Source organism: Podarcis tiliguerta, assembly GCF_965153285.1.
Source record: "Podarcis tiliguerta genome assembly, chromosome: 4".
In the NCBI taxonomy this organism is placed as follows: domain Eukaryota; kingdom Metazoa; phylum Chordata; class Lepidosauria; order Squamata; family Lacertidae; genus Podarcis; species Podarcis tiliguerta.
The window spans coordinates 96,651,562-96,672,045 of NC_139537.1; the positions used below are offsets into that span (position 1 = coordinate 96,651,562).

Below are 20,484 nucleotides of genomic sequence, written 5' to 3' on the forward strand. Positions count from 1 at the left end.
TTACCTGGAAGCTACAAGTTAGATATGGAGACATCAGCCCTCCCTCAATTAGGTGTCTACTAAGCAACTGGTAGTCAGACAAAACTTCTGAAATTGGGCCCCCCGTTTAATTTATGGAAAATACTTCTTTGTACCCAAAGTGCTGGTTTCTTAAACAACATAAAAATACACGAAACTAGTGAAGATTCAGGACACCTCAACTCTAAATACCCTTGTCTGGACTTTTTGGAGGAAGCTTGAAGTTCCTGTCAGTGACTCTTATAACTCAGCTATAAATATTTGGCAAGAAGAAAGTGTTGCAAGGCCTAGATGAACTCTGACAGAAGAGGAACATAAGTTACAACCCATCTATTGCTAGATGAAATGCTGTTTGATGGCTTCCTTCCCAGTAGAAAGCCTTATAAATATATAGCCAAAATGAGAAGATACTGCCCTAGAAGTCAGTATTAAACTTGTGTGCAGAGACCATTGAGCTTTACAAGTGAATCTATAGTTCAAACTAATATAATCTTCAGAGTCTTGAACGTATAAAAAGGTATGGTGCTGAAAGGAGAATCATTTAGTGTTACCATCACATTCTGTGCTTCACTTTTTTCCGGGGACTAAAGCACGTATTAGGATCAAAGCACGTATATCAACCATCACTTTCACCTAACAGGTGCAGAACTTCCAGTCACTTGTCATGTAGCTGCATCCCCTGGACAGGAGGGCCCTGAAAAATATATTGGTGGTTCTTCCCCTGAAAAAGTAGTCTGAAACTTCTGGGTTGGCATGAGGGAAGGGGATTCTTGTGCCTTTAACAGTTGCATGACAAGAATAAGTCAACGAGTTAAACCTTTACTAGCATTTACGGGAAAAGTTTAACCACGACTGTAACACTCTAATTATGTTCTATGCCATCCCTGCCCCCAAGGCAGCCATGCTGCTGGTGGTTTTTGTTTTTTGCCATTAAAAGTTTTGTGGTTTTGTTGTTTTAATGCAAGTTGTTTTAACTGTGACATTTTTGTAAGTCCTCCTAGGACCATCTGGTGAAGGGGGGGCTGTAAGTACAGCTAATAAACAAACGTTAATGGTGTCCTGAGTGAAGTAGTAGTTATAATTTCTGTTCTGACTCTGTGCCACTTAACTTCAGTGCATAACCCACAAATTTTTAAATTATACAAAGGAGAGAGAAAATCTATTTAATCTCTGCAACAACCATTACTCTATAAATATCCTGCTCTTATTTGACTTATTTTCTTAATTAACTTCATGTATATATGTCTTAACGCACAGTTCAAGTGAGCATAATAAATCATTCACTCAAATCCGCAATTGGTACAATGAATGTTAATACAACCATTTATTGCAATGAATAATTGCTCTGTTCCAGCAATCTATGCAGAGGTTATGCCTTCAGCTTCACGTATCTCTGGAAGTTCTCTCCCGTGCATCAGGTCCTCTTGGAAATGGGGGCAGAAAACTAAAGAGCAGACCAGGGAAAAAGTGAATTGTCTTGTGTGTGAGAGAGAGAATTTGTCCCCCAAAAGCACATTGTTTACTAACTTCCCAATATACAAGCATTAGAATTAAAATTAGAATTTCTATTGATGTGCGGCCTGAAGTGAGATTCAGCAGAAGTACGAGGTTCCTTCTCATCTGATGAATGTTATGAAAAGTGCAAAGATAAGGCTGCAAAGTGCAAGGTCTGTGGAATGCCCTCCCTTCCAAGGTGTGCCTGACCTAGTCAGCCTATACATCATTTAATTGTATGCCCCCCCCCATGGGGAAATACCCGAGTCACGTGACAAGACAATAACAAATGCTAAGCTCTTGATGCAGTCTCACATTTCTGCCTCTAGGCATGCTATGTTTGTCAGTCTCCACATGGGGTAAGCAAATGCTAGGAGTTTTTTTAAATTAAATTATTTTTCAAATATATCCATTGTTTTTCAGCCAAAGTGACATGCAATCATAAAAGACAAAATATAATCAAAAACAATAAGGAAATCAACAGCTTGCTATGCAGAAGAAAGCACAATCAGCTACAAGATCAGGCAGCAAAACCCATAATCTGGTATTAAAAGCCTGCTGAAACAAGATGGCATTCACATTTTTCTACTTGTTAAGAATTAAATGGTTAGTGGAGAATCGGAAGAGAAAGAGTTCTAGAGCAAGGGTGAGGAATATTTTATAGCATGAGAACTGTTGTGCCTTTTGGGGCAATTAAAAAAAATTTGAAGGGGCACATGCCATTGGTTGGCAGGGCCAGATACAAAATTGCGCAGAGCAATGAAAGTTATTATTTTTCTGTTAGGCTAGCGTCTTCACAGTCACACTCACTTCCTTGTCCTCTATCCAGGTGAGCAAGAAGCTTTATCAGAGTTCCAGGCACAATTCAGCCAGGCAAGGCAGTTTGCTTCAAGATAAAGAAGCCCTGGGCCTGAGGTTCCCCATCTGTGTTTTAGAGTTTAGACACCACAACCAAAAAGGCCCTGTGCCACATCCACACCAGCCATACGTCATATGTTGGTGAAACGCAGAGCCTCTCTAAAATGGTCGCAGTAGGCTGCAAGCTACTCTCCCAGTTTCAGCCCAACCTGCCATAGGCTTTAAATACCATTGGGCAACTCTGCAAGGTTGTTGTAAATCACCTAGCCGTGGTCCCTCCCAACTTGCAATATTGAGGTAGCGAACTGCATTTGCTTTGAAGTGTGCATTAGCGATGTTATTTTTTTAAAAAAGCAATTTCAATTAAACAAGAATGACTTTATGTCAGATTCTCAGTTTCTTTAGAAGTAAATTAACACACACTCATAAAAATTGTGTTGAAAGCCATTTTTCATAGTTAACAGTGTACAATATGCATGCATAGGGTTGTAACCTTCCATTTGTATTTCTTCAGCTCTATCTCCCCCACTCCTTGACATTTTTTGTTAGGGCAGATATTCCTGCAGGAAATGTCTAGCTTTTTCTTGCTAATGAAATGGCCCTCTGCTAACACAGCGTTGATAGTTCTGCATGGACTCTTTGGTCCCCCTTTAAAATTGCCCATATTTTAAGAACATTTACAAACAAGGGGTGGTGGTGGTGAGTTCTTTAAAGAGCAGAGCTGCAGTTATGGTTCCTGGAGGTGTTATTATCCAGGTAGCAGACTATGATAGAGTTGATGTGGTACTGCAGCAAAAGAGGTAAAATGAGCCCATGGTTATATTTTTGAAATATGACTTTGGAAATTTGGAGTTTCTTCCTAGCTTCTGTGTGATCATAAGCAAGCTACAAATGACCTAGTTTAAAGAATCTTCGACTAGTTGTGGGTGCTCAGTGCATTTGAAAATTTCATTCCCTGCCATCTTCTTTTATAGCAAAGACAGGCAATTTCTAAGCCTTTGTCTTCGCAAACCTGCGTACAGAAAAAAACTGGATGTTATTCTCAAAACAATCGTTATTTTTTCCACCACTGTGAAATTCAAGAGAAACGTCACCAAATTACAGTTTTATTCATCTTATTTTCCTTTTATGGGCATTCTGGAAACACATGAATGGCCGACATGTGGTGGTAGCACTAAATAACATGATGTTTATAGGCTAACCTTACATTGGTGATAAACCCCTATGGATTTAGCATGAAATCGCCAGAAAAGTGTCATCTTCATACAAAAGTGTAAAAGTACAAATAATTAAAAAATGACAATAGAGGAGACACTGAACATAAGAGATGAAAACACGAAGTTACAGGAATCCAAGTGGCAATAAAACAGAAGTGATTATTTAAGCTTAAACATATGCTTGGACACAGTGGGCTCATCCACACTTCTGCTTGTCCCTAGAAAGCATGGGACTGAGCTGTTTTCTGCTTAACACATGCTTTTTAGACATGGGTACAAGTGCCTTTCCCCTCGCCCCACTCATTTCCCCAGGAAAACCCACCCTTTAGCGCTAGGTTGGAGCCAACATTAAGCTGGAGAAAATATGAATTGCTGTTGGCTCCAACTGGGGGAAAGCAGGGGGACAAGAGGAAGTGTGGATATTCCCAGAGCTTTAAAGCTTGGACCTGTGCGTAGAACCGTGGCACAACATCAGATCAGAATTCTAAACCAGGCAGGAAGCCTTGACAAGTAGAGAAGACTCCGTGCATCAGACATTCCTAAACCTCCAGCTTAGGAAGAGGGTCAGGGGACAGTCCTAACTCTCTTGTCTCTGCTTCCCTTCACCACATAATTCCCCCTATCCCATTAATCACTGGAAAACAAGGAAGGGATTTATCTTACCCCATTATTGCCCTTTGGTTCTTCCAACACCTGCTTTACCAGAAAGTATATCATTTTAACTGGAGCAGAAAACATTAATAAGATTTATTCGTGTATTAATTGTTGAGTTAGTCACAAAGTTTTGATCAGGGCTGTCCACTATGAAAGGTTTTTCGGTTGTTGCTGCTGTTAAGTTATGCATGCGTGTGTCTCCACCCCTCCCTCCAAGCATATAAATTTTGTTCTTTTGGCCAGTCAAGAACATTTTCTCACAATCATGAATGCAGATGAGCATTACCTCAACATACTTCATCATGCATTTTGAATATAGAATAGATTCTTTATTGTCATTACACAAGTGCAACATTGCACAAGTGCAACGAAATTGGATGCCATCCCTTAAAAACAACAAAAGCAAAACAACAACAACAACCAAACAAACCACATTCCAGCCACACCCACACCAACACCCATCAAACTCCCAGGTCACACTATCGAGTTACAGCATTCAAAAAGGCCACAGCTCTTGGATAGAAACTGTTTTTCAGTCTATTTGTCCTTGACTTGATGTTTCTATATCTCCTGCCAGAAGGCAGTAGTGCAAACAGACTGTGTCCCGGGTGAGATGAATCCTGCAGGATGTTGTTTGCTTTCCTAAGACAACGGGAACCGTACAGTTCTTCCAAAGATGGGAGAGGATGACCAATAATCCTTTGGGCTGTGGTTATGACCTTCTGGAGCACCTTCCTCTCCCTGGCTGTACAACTGGAGAACCAAGCACAAATACAGTATGTAAGAATGCTCTCTATGGAGCCTCGGTAGAAGGACACCAGCAGTCTCTCACTCAGATTGTTCTTCTTCAAAAGTCTGAGGAAATAAATTCTCTGCTGGGCCTTCTTCACCAGAGCAGTGGTATTTGCGCTCCAAGTCATGCCCTGATCGATAGTTACTCCCAAAAACCTGAATTCCGCCACCCTCTCCACCCGTTCCCCGTTGATATACAAGGGCTGAATGTCCGCCTTTTTTTTTCTGTAATCCACCACCAATTCCTTGGTCTTAGCCGTATTAAGAGCCAGATTGTTCTCTCCACACCAAACACAGAGCCGCTCCACCTCGTCCCGATAGGCGGACTCATCCCCTCCTGAAATGAGCCCTACCACCGTAGTGTCATCAGCAAACTTGATGATTTTGTTGCTGGAATAGATGGCTGTACAGTCATACGTATAGAGAGCATAGAGCAGGGGACTCAACACACAACCCTGTGGTGAGCCGGTGTTAAGGCTAAGGGCTGTGGACATATGTGACCCTACTCTAACCCTCTGAGAACGTTCTGACAAAAAATCCAAAACCCAGAGACAGGTGGAGTTGGAGAGTCCAATCGCCTCTAGCTTGGACACCAGTCTATGGGGGAGGATAGTGTTAAAAGCAGAGCTAAAATCCACAAACAGCAGCCTCACATAACTCCCCGGCTGCTCCAGATGGGACAGAGCAGCATGGAGAGTGGTGGTGATAGCGTCTTCTGTGGATCTATTTGCCTTGTATGCAAACTGGTGGTTGTCAAAAGTTGATGGAAGACAGGAAATAATGTGACGGCGCACCAGTTTCTCAAAACACTTCATGATGATTGGAGTCAGTGCAACTGGTCTGTAGTCATTCAAACTACTGATTGTGGATTTTTTAGGCAGAGGGACAATAGTTGACGACTTCAGGCAGGGTGGGACAATAGACTGGTGTAAGGACTTATTGAAGATCTTAGTAAAGACCCTCGCCAGCTGATCCGCACAGCCCTTCAACACCTTTCCAGTGATGCCATCAGGTCCAGCCGCCTTCCTCGGATTCGCCATCCTCAATACCTGTCTCACCTCATGCTCCTCTACCGTGAATGAGGGGCCCCTATGGGCTGGTGGCTGTAATACCGGCGTCTCAGGTGGCTCCCTCTCGAAGCGAGCAAAGAAGAATATGTGCTAGTGATTAGAGACTCAAAATGCATGTGGCTCCTCAGGCATCTGTTGAAGGGGAGGGAAAGAGGAGAGGCAACTGCAAAGCCACCAGCTCAGAAGTGAGGGAGATAAAACAGTAAGAGCACCCAAGGAAAGGCAACCATTCTGCCATAACCATTGTACCTACGTCAAAAGCATTTACTATATATACCCTATAGGGACGCGGGTGGCGCTGTGGGTTAAAGCCTCAGCACCTAGGGCTTGCCGATCGAAAGGTCGGCGGTTCGAATCCCCGCTGCGGGGTGCGCTCCCGTTGTTCGGTCCCAGCGCCTGCCAACCTAGCAGTTCGAAAGCACTCTCAGGTGCAAGTAGATAAATAGGGACCGCTTACCAGCGGGAAGGTAAACGGCATTTCCGTGTGCGGCTCTGGCTTGCCAGAGCAGCGTTGTCATGCTGGCCACGTGACCCAGAAGTGTCTTCGGACAGCGCTGGCCCTTGGCCTCTTTGAGTGAGATGGGCGCACAACCCTAGAGTCTGGCAAGACTGGCCCGTACGGGCAGGGGTACCTTTACCTCTACCTTACTATATATACCCTATAACAGCTGCAACAATGTTATCAACACAGACCAAACAACCTGAAAACTAGTTTTAACTGGTGGGATGGTGGCACAGGAGGCAAGTGCCCAACCAGACGAGCAACTCAGGAGCCCACCTGAGGATGTGAACGTTAATTTGAAATATATTGGTTATATCTCTTTCATCAAATTAAAATAACACTCACACCCACAGTCCATCACCAGAAATGCAATCTTGCCCTTCTGTGCTCATACATACAGTTTTCTGACGTTACCACTGAAAATTCAAGCAAGGGATTTCAGCGTTTGGCATGCTTACTGAGTACCTGGAACCATTTTGTTGTGTACAGCAATCAGTCATCATCACTCAAGGTGTTCAAATATTGGGCTAATATAAGTCACTAGACTTGTGCATTGTGGCTATAGAGTACAGGAGAATTTTCGTTGTGGCAATAGCAACTGAGTTTTCCATGATTAAAGACCGTGGAAGGATTGCCTAATTCAGTAGCTCCAGTCAAACACTGTCTCTCTCAGCAAAGCTTCCTGTTCATGAAGATAGCAATGCAGAATGCTCCCCCAAACCCTTCTTCACCCAGGCTTTAGTGTTGATGAATTCTGCCACCCCTTCTGCCACCAAATGCCACTTTGTCAAGAGCTAGTGCAGCATAGTTACAGGAGAGCAACCCTGTCCTCTAATAAACCAGGCAGAGAGGGGTGCTTCCACTACAACTGGCCCTGGCCTTAGTTCTGATTACTCTCTAAAACTATTATTGTTAAGTGGCTGAATGTCTAATAAAGATCAGCAGAAGGATTGAGAACAGGACCACTTTCTCTTCCTTAGGCAGAGTTTTAGTCTATTCTTTAAATTGTTTTAAAAACAACAACACAAAAAACCCCTAATAACAACATACAACATTCTTACATTCTTAGAACAACTTTCTAATAAGATTGTATCATTACGATGCCAGTATCGCCAAAATGTAATTCACACATTTTGTTATTTCTGCACTATCTGGTTCATTAAGAGCTGCATGTGATTGATAGACACTGACTTTTTTCATTCAGTTCAGTAACCCACAACATTTAGTCAACCATGCCTGAAATGAGATAAAACATTTGTTTCAATCTTTTAACACTCCCTATACAACAAACATAATGACTATTGGTTCCAAAATTTAGCTGTAAATTAACGGAAATTAAATAAAACACCACTTTTACTGAGGAATAAATAATCCTCTGACGTTTCTTATCCCATCTAAATTGGGTGATCATTTTTTACAAACTTCTCAAAATTGTATATTGCATTATGTTAGGATTAATGTAGGTCAAAGGGAAAAGACATTTAAATGCCCATGATCTAGCACATTACAAATATTATCACATTCTGGAAACACAGAGATTATCTGCCGGATGTTTTGGATGCAGTAAAATTAATCCCATTTTGGACTATGGGTAGGACAAGTCAAATGTAAAAAATGAGATGAGTGGCACTCCTTTCACACATTCAATGAAAACATGGGCCTGCAAGTAGGTCTGTGTGTAATGTCCCATTTCCTTACCTCTTTAAAAACATGGTTTCCAAATGTGCAGAGAGAATCCTATACATGCACAGTTTATGTCTTGCTGGTGTTCTGTCCTTAGAAACAACATGGTAGAACTGCCAGAGTGCTCCCATTCACCTCCTGTCCATTTAGCCTATGCACTTTGAATACGAAAAGAAGGCTAAAGTTCCCACCATGTTGGGATGCTGCCAGGGAGATGGGGGCATCAGGCAGGCCCCCAGCCACCGACCGGCAGCCGGGAGAACTCCGGTCTCCCTTGGAACAGCATCAATCAGTGACTCATAGCTTCAGAAGCCTTCAGAAACTTGAGCATGCTCTATCAGCAGAGTGAATAAATATTCACAACAGAAGTGGCGGACAGAGACATGTGTAAGCATTATTTACAGGCGTTTATTCAGCATAGTTCAGGAACAAAGGAAAAATCATGTCTGCTTCCCTTTCTGTCCAAGCACGCAGCAGTATAGCAAAAGCAATATGCAAACAGAAGTTCCCAGCAGACTGTGCTGGAAGTAAACAGGCATGTGACACACAACAGTCATGCCTGTTCCTTTTAAGGTGGAACGGAACTATATCCTAACACACCAACTCTCCTAGAGTTGTCCATCATAGATAGGACAAAATTCCTCATGAAGCCCAAGTTCTTGACAATATAGTGGGCAGCTAGTTGTTAGTATTTCACTCCTCCCATTGCAAGGATCATCTGATCCTATTGTTTACTTTCTGTTCCGTGAGAAAGGAAGCCTGTCTGTGTGACTTCTGTCTCTGGTACTATTGTGTTTTTCCTTTCTGCTCTGTCTTGCGACGAGACAGGATGTCCATATGAGGGCTGCTCCTCTCATACATGTTTGTTATGTTCTTTAATCTGTAATTAGTAGAAATAAAGTAGGTTTGCCCAGATACCTCCTCACCTCCGTCTGCTCTGCTTTTACTCTATAATGACCGGGTGCTCACAAGAGAGCAGCTGTGAGCCCCAGAACACCAGGACCCCTTTCTGGGAATGCTGCATAGCTGTTCCAGTTGCCAGAGGAGGCTGTGGGGCCTGCAAGAGTGCTCCATTGCTGGTATCACATGATTTTCATCAAGAAGGTGTCACCATGTCCGGATGACCTCATTGTTTTGTGACAGAGCCTCTGTTAGTCCTCTGACTCACAAATGGGAGCTTGTTTCCCATTGCAGGTTTTCTCACTGGCAGTGAGGGGATGCAACATCCCTGCAGCCTTTAGGCCTACAGCCAGGGATGGAAGCTAGACTGCGGTAGCCTTCACCTTACTTCTGAATCCACAGAGGAATTGCCAGGGGCAGCCTTGTTATCTTTGGTTGGGTGTAGAAAACAAACTCAGTCAACTGACAATGGAATGAGGGGTTTTTCTTTACATTTGTGCTTGAAACAATAGCAACAGGATGCTGAAAGACATGGCACAAACAGGCAGAATGGAGAGAGTTCTACGGGGCTCCAAACCAGCAGAGGGCCTGGAATTTTAGCTTTTTTCTTTTTAAAAGTAAATTATAAGTTGTGGACCAAGGAGCTTCTAGGGGTCCAGCGCATTTTCCTGCTAAAGGCTGTGTGCAGGAGGAAGCCAGCCCAGGCCTATTCCAAGAAAGCCAGTAGGCAATGGTCACTGTCTCTCTGGGGCCCAGACCCTTTCTCCACTCCTCTGTATAAATTTACCCCAAGGAATTAAGATTTTCAAAATTTTATATTATTCCCTGAGAAGCAGGAATTACCATATTGGTCAAGATTTCTGTTAAGTTGTGGATGAACATATCAGATGACACAGCAATTCTTCAAACAGCTCTTGTTTATTCAGAGGCCAGAACAGAACTGAGCTGAAGGGCTCAGCCTGTTTATATAGAGCTCCAGTACACATAATTGTAACAACTTTCTAAAACTATCCAATCACTGAACATCACTTTTGATCCCTTATTTGCATAACTATCTACAGTATCCCCCTGCTGGCCCAGGGTGAGAACTTCAGTACATAACAATTTCGTATATTTTAAAAGGGTGAGACCATGATGGAGGAGGCGTGTGGTTTGAGGAGGAAACAAGGGGCCCACAGATACCCAAAGGACCCCCCAGAAAACTGGAGCCAACCCTGGTTTCTTTACAACACAGTGCTGGGTGTATATGCAAGGGGCCCAATTCATGTTCTACACCAATATTGCAAGGTATACATCTGAACCCACATGCAGTCCACTGTGCACATAAATCCTACATGTACAAGTGAGAGTTATGGAGCCTTTTGTAAGGAGTCAGGATGTGTGTACATTAAAAAGACACACATACATTTAACCTTTATGCTTAATAAAGAACTTGTCATACCACGAAGTAGAAAAAGCAAGCCATGGATCTGAGATCTGTGTCTTCTGTGAGAGTTAAGCTCTTCCTTCAAAACCCCATGATGGCAAGGTAGCAGAGTCTCTCAACCGCTCTTTGTGTCTGTGGTTCAGAGACATGTAGGGCTGAGAGAGTTTAGCAAAGAGGCATCCCATTGGAGCTGTGCGGTAACTAATAATTGAAAACCTAGGGTCTAAGTTTAAAATAAAGAGTACAATGCCTTGGTTTAAGGAAGACAACAATTTTATCTCTGTAATTCCTGACTTATAAACTTACCTTAAAAGAGCTCTTACTTGTCTGTTTGGAGTCTGGTTCCTGCTTACAGGTGGCTGAGAAATAGTAAACAGATTTTCCTTGCAAATACAAGGATTAGTGCTCTGATCTTTCCTGCAACTATTAGGGTCAGGATGTTCGCTGATCTTTCCAGGTCACGCTGGAGATAGGTACTTGTACCAGGATCACAAATAGTTCATAAGGGGTATATTTTATATTAAATTCATGCCAGCTGTTACAGTGCCATGATCCATAGATATAAACCATGTGAATTGTCCAGATTAGCATCCATCATTATACCAGGCCCGGGAAATCCTGTTGGCATCCCTGCCTGTCAGTACTTCAGTTAATAAGCTTCCTAGATGCTTGATGTACTATTTTCAGTAGAACATTTCTAAAGATGAGTACATGTCAAGATGGTGTTGAAGGGCTGCTTGAATTCTGAAAGAATTGTACAACAAGCAAACAAATCAAAGATCAACTTCATCAGAAGCAACCTCTGATCATAAAACAATCACCCATGAAATAGGCATGGGCTTCAGTAAAGGACAAGTGTTATAGGATGGGAGAGAGAGGGTGGGGTGGTGAAGCTTATGTAAGCAAGTGTATGCATGGGGTTTTTGTGTCAGTATCACTTAGGTAGGTTCTCTTTCTATTCACTTGTTATGTTTCGCTACAGTGCATAGAACACCAATGTCTCACAACAAATGTAACTGATCTGTAGAAAACACAACTTGAAGAAAGAGACAGTGCATGTGCTTTTGTAAACAAGGAAAATTCTCTCTCTCTCTCTCTCTCTATATATAGCCAGTGTAGTGTAGTGGTTAAGAGCGGTAGACTCGTAATCTGGTGAACCGGGTTTGCGTTTCCGCTCCTCCCCATGCAGCTGCTGGGTGACCTTGGGCTAGTCACACTTCTCTGAAGTCTCTCAGCCCCACTAACCTCAGAGTGTTTGTTGTGGGGGAGGAAAGGAAAGGAGATTGTTAGCCGCTTTGAGACTCCTTAGGGTAGTGATAAAGTGGGATATCAAATCCAAACTCTTCTTCTGTATATGAATGGAGGGCTCTTTAATGTGATACTTTAGGTACTTATCATATTTTGTTCTCTGTTTCTTTGTTGAAACTATTCCTGAAAAATTCAGGCTACCTTCAAAGATAATGGGAAAGTTCTCCATGGGTTTTTACAGGGATTGTTGTAGCCAGTGACGTTTGATTTCCCCACCCACCCCAATAATCACAAAACAGGGAGGGGAATTCCTTTGCTGCCTTCCTCAATGGCAACATTTTATGAACTTGAATCCTCAGAGTGACTTTAGAAAATGTATTGCCTTATCACCAGTAAATAAACCAATACTAAATTCTGAAGCAAAAACAAAAGAAAAAGTTTCGTATAAGATAATATGGGATATAGGCTTCCCATAACTACCGTTTCACGTAATATTTCATCCAAAGTTTTAGAATTATTAGCATATTTTCTATTTGTTATTGTATATGGAAAACCTGATGTAAGGTGGTGTACATTTAACTCCAGCTAGGCTAAACAGAAGGTTCAGTTGATTCTCCCTCCTGCATCCCAGCTTTTGTTGTTAGGCATCTTTGCCCAGACTCAACTGGTTTTAATAGGTGTCTCTAACATTTTGAAGACTAACCACAATTAAGGACAAGCTAATTAAAGTATTAGACAAAGTTGAAATCATGTCATGGAGTAAACTCATCACAGGCATGGACTTAGAAACCACAGCTTCAATGACAGAAAATGTAACCCTATTTATAATGCTCAGCATCTGAAGCTCAACATAAAAAAAACTAAGATCATGGCCACTGATCTGGTCCCATCACGAAAGAGACAAACAGAAGGGGAAGAAATGGAGGCAGTGAGAGATTTTACTTCCTTGGGCTCTATGATCACTGCAGATGGTGACAGCAGCCACGAAATTAAAGGACACCTGCTCCTTGGGAGAAAGGCGATGGCAAACCTAGACAGCATCTTAAAAAGCAGAGACATTACCTTGCCGACAAAGGTCTGTATAGTTAAAGCCATGGTTTTCCCAGTAGTGATGTATGGAAGTGAGAGCTGGACCATAAAGAAGGCTGTTCGCCAAAGAATTGATGCTTTTGAATTATGGTGCTGGATGAATTATTGTTGAATTATTCTTGCAGTCCATGGGACTCTTGAGAGTCCCATGGACTGCAAGAAGATCAAACACATCCATTCTTAAGGAAATCAGCCCTGAGTGCTCAATGACAGATCCTGAAGCTGAGACACCAATACTTTGGCCACCTCATGAGAAGAGAAGACTCCCTGGAAAAGAACCTGATGTTGGGAAAGATGGAGGGCACAAGGAGAAGGGGACAACAGAGGACGAGATGGTTGGACAGTGTTCCCAAAGCTGCCAACATGAGTTTGACCAGAATGCAGGAGACAGTGGAAGACAGGAGTGCCTGGTGTGCTCTGGTCCATGGGGTCACGAAGAGTCGGACACGACTAAACAACTAAACAACAACATAATGCTCTGTCATTCAGATGTTAACTGTATTATGCTGTTTCTACTGACATGAACCAACCTGGACTTTGCAATCGTCATCTGAGGCCCTTGTTTTTGTGCCCTCTCCATAAGAGGCCTGGATGCTGGCAGTAGGAGAAAGGCCTATACACTGATATCTCCCCACTCATGGAATTCTCTCTCCAGGGAGGCTTGCGTGGAACCATCTTTGTGTAGTTTTAGGCACCAAGTGAAAAGGCCATTGATCTGATGTCCTTTCAAGTAGCTATTGCCTCTTTTTGCAGAGCAGGATCTGCTAATTCTGTCTTTTATTTGTATTGATTTTTGAAGGTTTTTATTGGTGGTTTATTGTAATTGGTTTTAATGATTCTATCATGTTTGTAAGTTGCTTTGAGTCATTTCTGCAACTAAAGCAACCAATAAATATAATGCTAATATTACTATTTTGTATTGATATAATCAGAAATAATGTTCTTTAAAAAATGAACTGGTTGCAATATAGTAGGATAGATAGAGAATTAGATGGGACAAAGCATTATACCACAGCTTTTTGTGTTCATATGATGTTAATGCTGATGGTATTTCCATAGCATGTATGCACAAAATGACATTTATATTTAAATGTTTTGTTTTTCTGACTTTTGTAGATTTCATTGAAGATGGTTGATATAGCCAAAGGCAGAGAGCAGTTCCACCTTTCATGGATTCAGCTCACATCCAGGCTTTTAAGCGGTTTACGGGTCTACTTTAGTGTTCTCCTAATCTCTAATTGATTTTCCTGAATGCTTTGCATTGTTATGCTTGTTCTGATTAATTAACTTCCCAACCTTTTCAATGTAATCATGATGATCTCATTAAAAAGGCCTATCTAGTCTCTTTCTCTGTGGTGGTCTATTTTCTTCAAAAGTTTACACTGAAAGCAAATGCTGGTTATGAGTATACCAACAAATGCCGTTCATGACTTCGTGCTAAAACAAGGTTCACATTGGTAGCCCATAGTAGAACATAAGATATCCTGGAGGAAGGTAATCATAGCAGCTGATAGTGGAAGAACTGCTGTGAAACATCTGTTTCGGGCACAGGTATGTTATAATACAGACTTAGCTTCCATTCCCTGTCTGTATGTCTATCTGCCCCCCTACCCTTTCCAGATTTCCCCTTTTCCTTAACTTCAAATTAGGTGCTAGAAACCAGTGGCAGAGGAAGGGGGTAGGGTGGGGGGCCCACATTGGGAGCCATCTCTGAGGGGGTGACAAGAAGGCACCCCATGGGAGGCTTGCCCACTGCCCCTGGGCGTGAGCCGCCATTGCACTGCCGAAGCTGCATGCAGAGGATCCCACCACTGCAGCCGTGAGCGGAGGATTCCTTTGCTGCTGCTGTAGCCACGAGCAGAGGATCCCGCCGCTGTCTGTATGGCGCTCGAGCGGCACCGTCAGCAAACCGCCCGGTGGTGCATGTGCAGAGCCACTATGTACGGCGCATGTGCATGTGCCATATGTAGCAGCACCGTGCATCTGCCGTACGTACGCTGCAAATGCATGCGCCACCAGGCGGTTTGCCCTGCCTCCAACACCCTGCACGAGGTGCTGGTTAGCCTTCTTTCGCCCCTGCTAGCAACAGAAAGAAGAAAAACACATTCCTTTTCCTTCTTCCCTGCAGCATTGTCCCATTCCACATGAGATGGAACCACTGGTACCACTGGTTCCATCTACTGGTTTCTTAGAGTATGAACATGCCCTTAAACTGCAGCAGGAGGAATGTACAGGAATGTTGTTTCCATGTCACCAAACCTCAGTCTACATTATTTTGAGCTGAGAACATATGCCTACAATTCCATCTTGTGTCCATTTGAAGTGCTGCAGGAGTGGAAAGGGGCCAATCTTCCTTCAGGACAGAGCTAAATACAAGTAGGGCTCATCCTTCACATCAAAATGCAAAAAGCAAACATTCCAGGCGAGGAGCCTTCCCAATATAGATGCATGTTCCACGTAGCAAAGTCTGAAGATTTTAAATGTGTAGGAGACTCAGGGTATATATCCTGTCCCTTCCATGTTGGCCGGCAAGGTCTGAAGGCGGCTTGCTGCCATGAACACACTTAAAAGACTCATGATTGGGAAGACCAATCATGAGGGTTCTCAGTTCCAGAAAGACTTGTAAGCATGTTTAGGCAGAATTTGCAAAATCCCCCAGAGTTCAAGAATCCATCAGATTTCCTAAGAACTTCAGAAATTGACCATTTTATTTGAACGCTCATGCCTGAGGGTTGAGGAGAGGGTATGGGGCACCTAGTGCTGAAAGACGGGAGCTCACTAGGAAACAGTATTTCCACATCCACTCTCCAGCCTTTAGGAAATCAAGCCCTGGGGCAATTTGAGAAACTGCAACATGTCTCATTCACTTTCTGGATAACAATCTGAGAGAGCACCATAGTCGTTCTAGAGCAGGGATGTCCAACCAGTAGAGTGTGATCTACTGGTAGATCCCTGGCTGACCCCAGTAGATCGCGTGATCCTTATCATGTACAAAAAGTTACAGGGAAAAAGCAAGAAAACTCTGTGCAATCCTCCCCCAGAAAGCTCAACAACTCTGGGCAATCCACCCACCCCACCCGCACTTCTCCTCCCTCCAATGACAATGGGTAGATCACTGCCAGTTTTTTTATACTGGGAGTAGATCACAGTCTCTTGGGAGTTGGATATGCATGTCCTAGAGGTTATGAGGTCCTGAGATAGCCCAGTAAGGGAAGCCTCAGTGTAAAGGTTGAAGTCTCCTAGCACCTCCGCCCTGGAGTTTTCCAACACATTGCTTGCATCTACGGCGCACTTCTGCTTCCTTGGAGTGGGGCTGCACTTTTAACCCTGCTCCTCGATGTCAGATCTCCTCAAACATTGCCTTTTTCTTTGAAGAGAGACCCCAACACATGAGAAACTGGTGTTCTCTGCAGGTGTCCTCATCATGCAGAGACTCTACATGACAGCAAGAGATCATGTGTTTAGGTTCCTCTTCAAGCAACTGCAGTTTCACATCAAACTAGTATGTGCTTTTTTGAGAAAGGAGACACAAAGTCCAGGACAGGACTAAAAGCACTGCCTCACTATAAATAAACACAATTGTACCCTGCACATAAGTAGCATATGAGTAATGTGTGTCTCCTCATTAGCTGAAAGTTCTCATCTCTGAAAAACAGCTTAAAATTATCTTTTTGTAAGACATATTTTTTCTGAATCATCAGAGATCCTCCTAGTTCATAGCAGGTGTCTTCAGTTATGACATATTCCACCTTTTTCAGTTCTGCTAAAAAATATTTTTAGATCTTATCATTTAATCATTCAATATAAATCCAATGGTTAATTCACAACTGTCTTTTATATAAAGAAATAAACCTTTAGAGGCTGAGTAGGTAAGAATAAGTTCAAAGTTTTCTAAATCTTAGTAATACACGATCATGGAAAAGCATTCTTCCTTTAGGCCACATGGCTTTGTGAGAGTAAATGCATCATTCTAAATGCATTGCATACAGAGAAAGTATTGATATCTCTAAGAAAAGGGCTTGCCTGTTTCTTTTCTGAATGTCACTCAGCAGCTTTAAGTGCCCACAGAGAAAGGGAACCCAGCAGTTCTAACTAATCAAATACTTATGCTCACCTGTAATAAGAAAGTCATTTTCTATGAGTTTTTGGACCACACAGTGGTGATCTTCTTTTGAATAAAACAGAGAATGAATTTGGAATGTGGGAGATTAAAATACAGAGTTCTGATTCCTTAAAAACACAACTGGGGTGAGAGCTGATTGAAGTGCCATGGAGGCAGAGAAGAGTTTTGAAAACAAAACCGTCTTAACAGGCAGATAGATGCCTGTTAAGATGCTTTCCTTGATATTGAAAACCTTGAATTTTACTACCTGGAATCAGTGTAAATATAGTTGAGATAACATTGGAAAGTGCTTTCTTATTTATCTTCTGAAATGTGTCAGATAACTTTGTTTAAGAAATAAAACAATCTGAAGATGTCCACTGCATACTGATTTTGAAGTGACTAGGAACATCAAACATTTACTGTTGGCAGGTGTGGTGCTAACATAATAAAAGCTCCGCTGATCAAACTAAAGGTCCATTTAGTCCTGCATCCTGTATCTCACAATGGTCACCCAGAAGCCGATAGGAAGCCCCTAATAGCCTCCCCTGCTGTTGTTATGCAGTAACTGGTATGTAGAGGCATGGGGCCTCTTATTCTGTAGGTAGATAGTACAAAACCCTCATGAACAGTAGTCAACAGCCTTTATTGCCATGTGTTTCTATTTAAATTCATCTAAGTTGGTGGTCCTCACCACATCTTGCAGAAGCAAATTTCATCATTTAACCATGCATTGCCATTGCTAGCTGAAAAGAAGGAAAGGAATTAGCTAGAAGTCTTTACAGACACCTGATTGTGCCCTGTGGGGTTTTCTTTTTTTAGAATTTCTGAATTTAGATGTTTTTGTTAGCAATGACAGTGGTAAACTCCACAGTTTCTGGGTTGGAAACCTGACTGACACAGAGACAAATGGTATCTCTCTCTCTCTCTCTCTCTCTCTCTCTCTCTCTCTCACACACACACACACAGAGAGAGAGAGAGAGAGAGAGAGAGAGACTGCATGTGGAGAGAATTTCCTCAAAATCCATGTTTATTTACATGGATCGCACAGAAGTCTAGCAATAACTTGTATTCCATTTCCACTGTCTGTCTTTCTGTTCCATTCTGGAGAGCTCATCTGCAAATGAGGCGGGTGGGAAGGGGAATCTTACTTTATATATACTGCCAATTTCCAATTTAAAAGCTCCTGCGGCAGTCTTTAGGGCAGCTGTATCCCTGCTTTGGCACCCTACTCCTCCATTATTCAAAGCATGAGAATGGCAGACAAAAAGAATGATAAATAATAATAATAAACACCTCTCTCAAATCTACTCCTCATGCACACTGTCTCTCCCTACTTGAAGGAAAAGGAAGGCGTTGTTTTAAGGGATTGGGTGCTGGCTGGAAGGCCTTTGGGAAGGCTTTTGGCTTGAGTTTGTTGCTGTTTTTTAAAGATATTTATTGACATTTCAACATATTACAAAAATAAAAAAGAAGAATAAAAAGCTTGAGTTTGAATGTGAACCAAGGAATAATAATATTATTATTAATTTGAGTGGTATACAAAATCTAATAACATGAATAAATAAATAGGCATGGATAGGCCTAAATGTGATTTCTATAAACCATGGTTTTCAGAGTTGTTTCTACCCGTTTCCAAATTATGGCTAAACCAGAAGCTCCACCTACATGTAATATTAGTCGTGACTATGGATGAGGAGAAATTGAATTCAGTTCACATTTAAAAGTGAACCTATCTAATTTGCACTTTCTGAAACAATATGAGAACTGAAATACAGCCATCCTTTGAAATTTGCACTTCTCCTAATTTTGCAATGCAGTTTGTCACCCAACCAAAGTTTACCAATAATCATATACTGGGGTAAATTGTGCCTAAAATGCACATGCTAATCACTGGAAGGACAGGTCGTGAAGCTGAGGCTCCAGTACTTGGGCCACCTCATGAGAAGAGAAGACTCCCTGGAAAAGATCCTGATGTTGGGAAAAATGGAGGGCCCAAGGAGAAGGGGACAACAGAGGACGAGATGGTTGGACAGTGTTCTTGAAGCTACCAGCATGAGTTTGACCAAACTGCGGGAGGCAGTGGAAGACAGGAGTGCCTGGCGTGCTCTGGTCCATGGGGTCACGAAGAGTCGGACATGACTAAACGATTCAACAACAACAAATGAAAATATCATGCAAAAATGCATTACATGAGGGAGAATTGCTTTGCAGAAATGTTTATATTGAGCAGATTTGTACACACAAATGGGTGTATTAGGAGACATTTGCCGTAAACCACTTATAAATTTTCATGAGGACATTAAAAAAATTTCAGAACGTGCCGCGGAAATGTGGAGAGCTGAACTTAAATTGGAAAAAGAAGAAATTGAGATTAACCAAGATTGACAAATTTGTTCATCTCTGCCACTGGCATACCCCTAAATGTAACAAAGCAGTTAAGGTAGCGGGTGCGGATTATGTGCTTGCTCTGGGAATGGACTGGGCACAATCAATTTTTCACAGACAACAGCCATTCCCTATCCTGTGTTTAAGAGATCCATGTATGGTGGCTCTTTGTGGCCTTGGTGCAATTAGAAAAGGAATCTACAAATCTTTATTGACTAGTTTTGCTTGACTGGTATTATATATTTTAATTCCAAAAGTAGGAGTTGATAAGGAACTTTGTTACTAAATTGGACTGATTGATTTTCTGTACGTTTTCTTCCCAAGAATAAGCTCTGTCTCTCTTCAAGCATTAACAATTTTATGAGAAGGAGATTTCAATCTACATATAATTATTATGCAGTTTTCATTTTCTCCCCTTCGTCTCAAATAACTGTGATTTGGGTGAAGAAGAAGAAGAAGAAGTTATCTGTGATTTTGAAAATATGTTTGGGAGTTAATATTCTTGATGTGTAAAGGAAGAGTTTAAAAATGCTTTTGCGGAAAAATAGTAACAAGTAGGGCAATAGTATATTACCTAAGGTATCAAATTACAAACTTATTCTTTGTGAATCTCTTTGCTTTAAGGTGTGCACAAAATGGGCCTTTTGTATTATATGGATACTAATTATTCCACATTTCAATGGAAATATACAGTTGAATTCTAGCAGCCTTTTTTTTTTTTTTTTAGACTTTTGGGGTAACAACTCCTAATAAGTTTTGGGTGGAATAACTTTTTAAAAAGTTTATCATAAATAAGTGCACATAGCCAATAGCTCATAGTGACCCAACTAAACCAAAACATTTAATTCCCATGAATGTGACATCTCCAGTTCCCCAAATCATGGTTTGAAAGACTGGGGTCATGTTGCAGGCACATACATTTCTTCTCTTACCTGGTTTGAATAACCAGTTGATGGGGTCCAGCCATCCTCTTGAGCAAATGGTAGGACTTCTTCCATTTATGCAGGGAACCAGGATCCAACAGTCTTCTCAAGAAGGAAGGG

The 20,484-nt window shown here is 41.9% G+C and overlaps 1 long non-coding RNA gene across 1 annotated transcript; it reads right to left on the reverse strand.

Annotated features, from left to right (window-relative positions):
* Positions 1-2,802: 2,802 nt before the first annotated feature.
* LOC310675392 lies at positions 2,803-9,470 on the reverse strand. The gene is made up of 2 exons (XR_014510095.1): positions 9,215-9,470; positions 2,803-3,382 (listed from the first exon to the last, which is right to left on the reverse strand). It is a non-coding gene; the product is annotated as an uncharacterized lncRNA (long non-coding RNA).
* Positions 9,471-20,484: the final 11,014 nt, after the last annotated feature.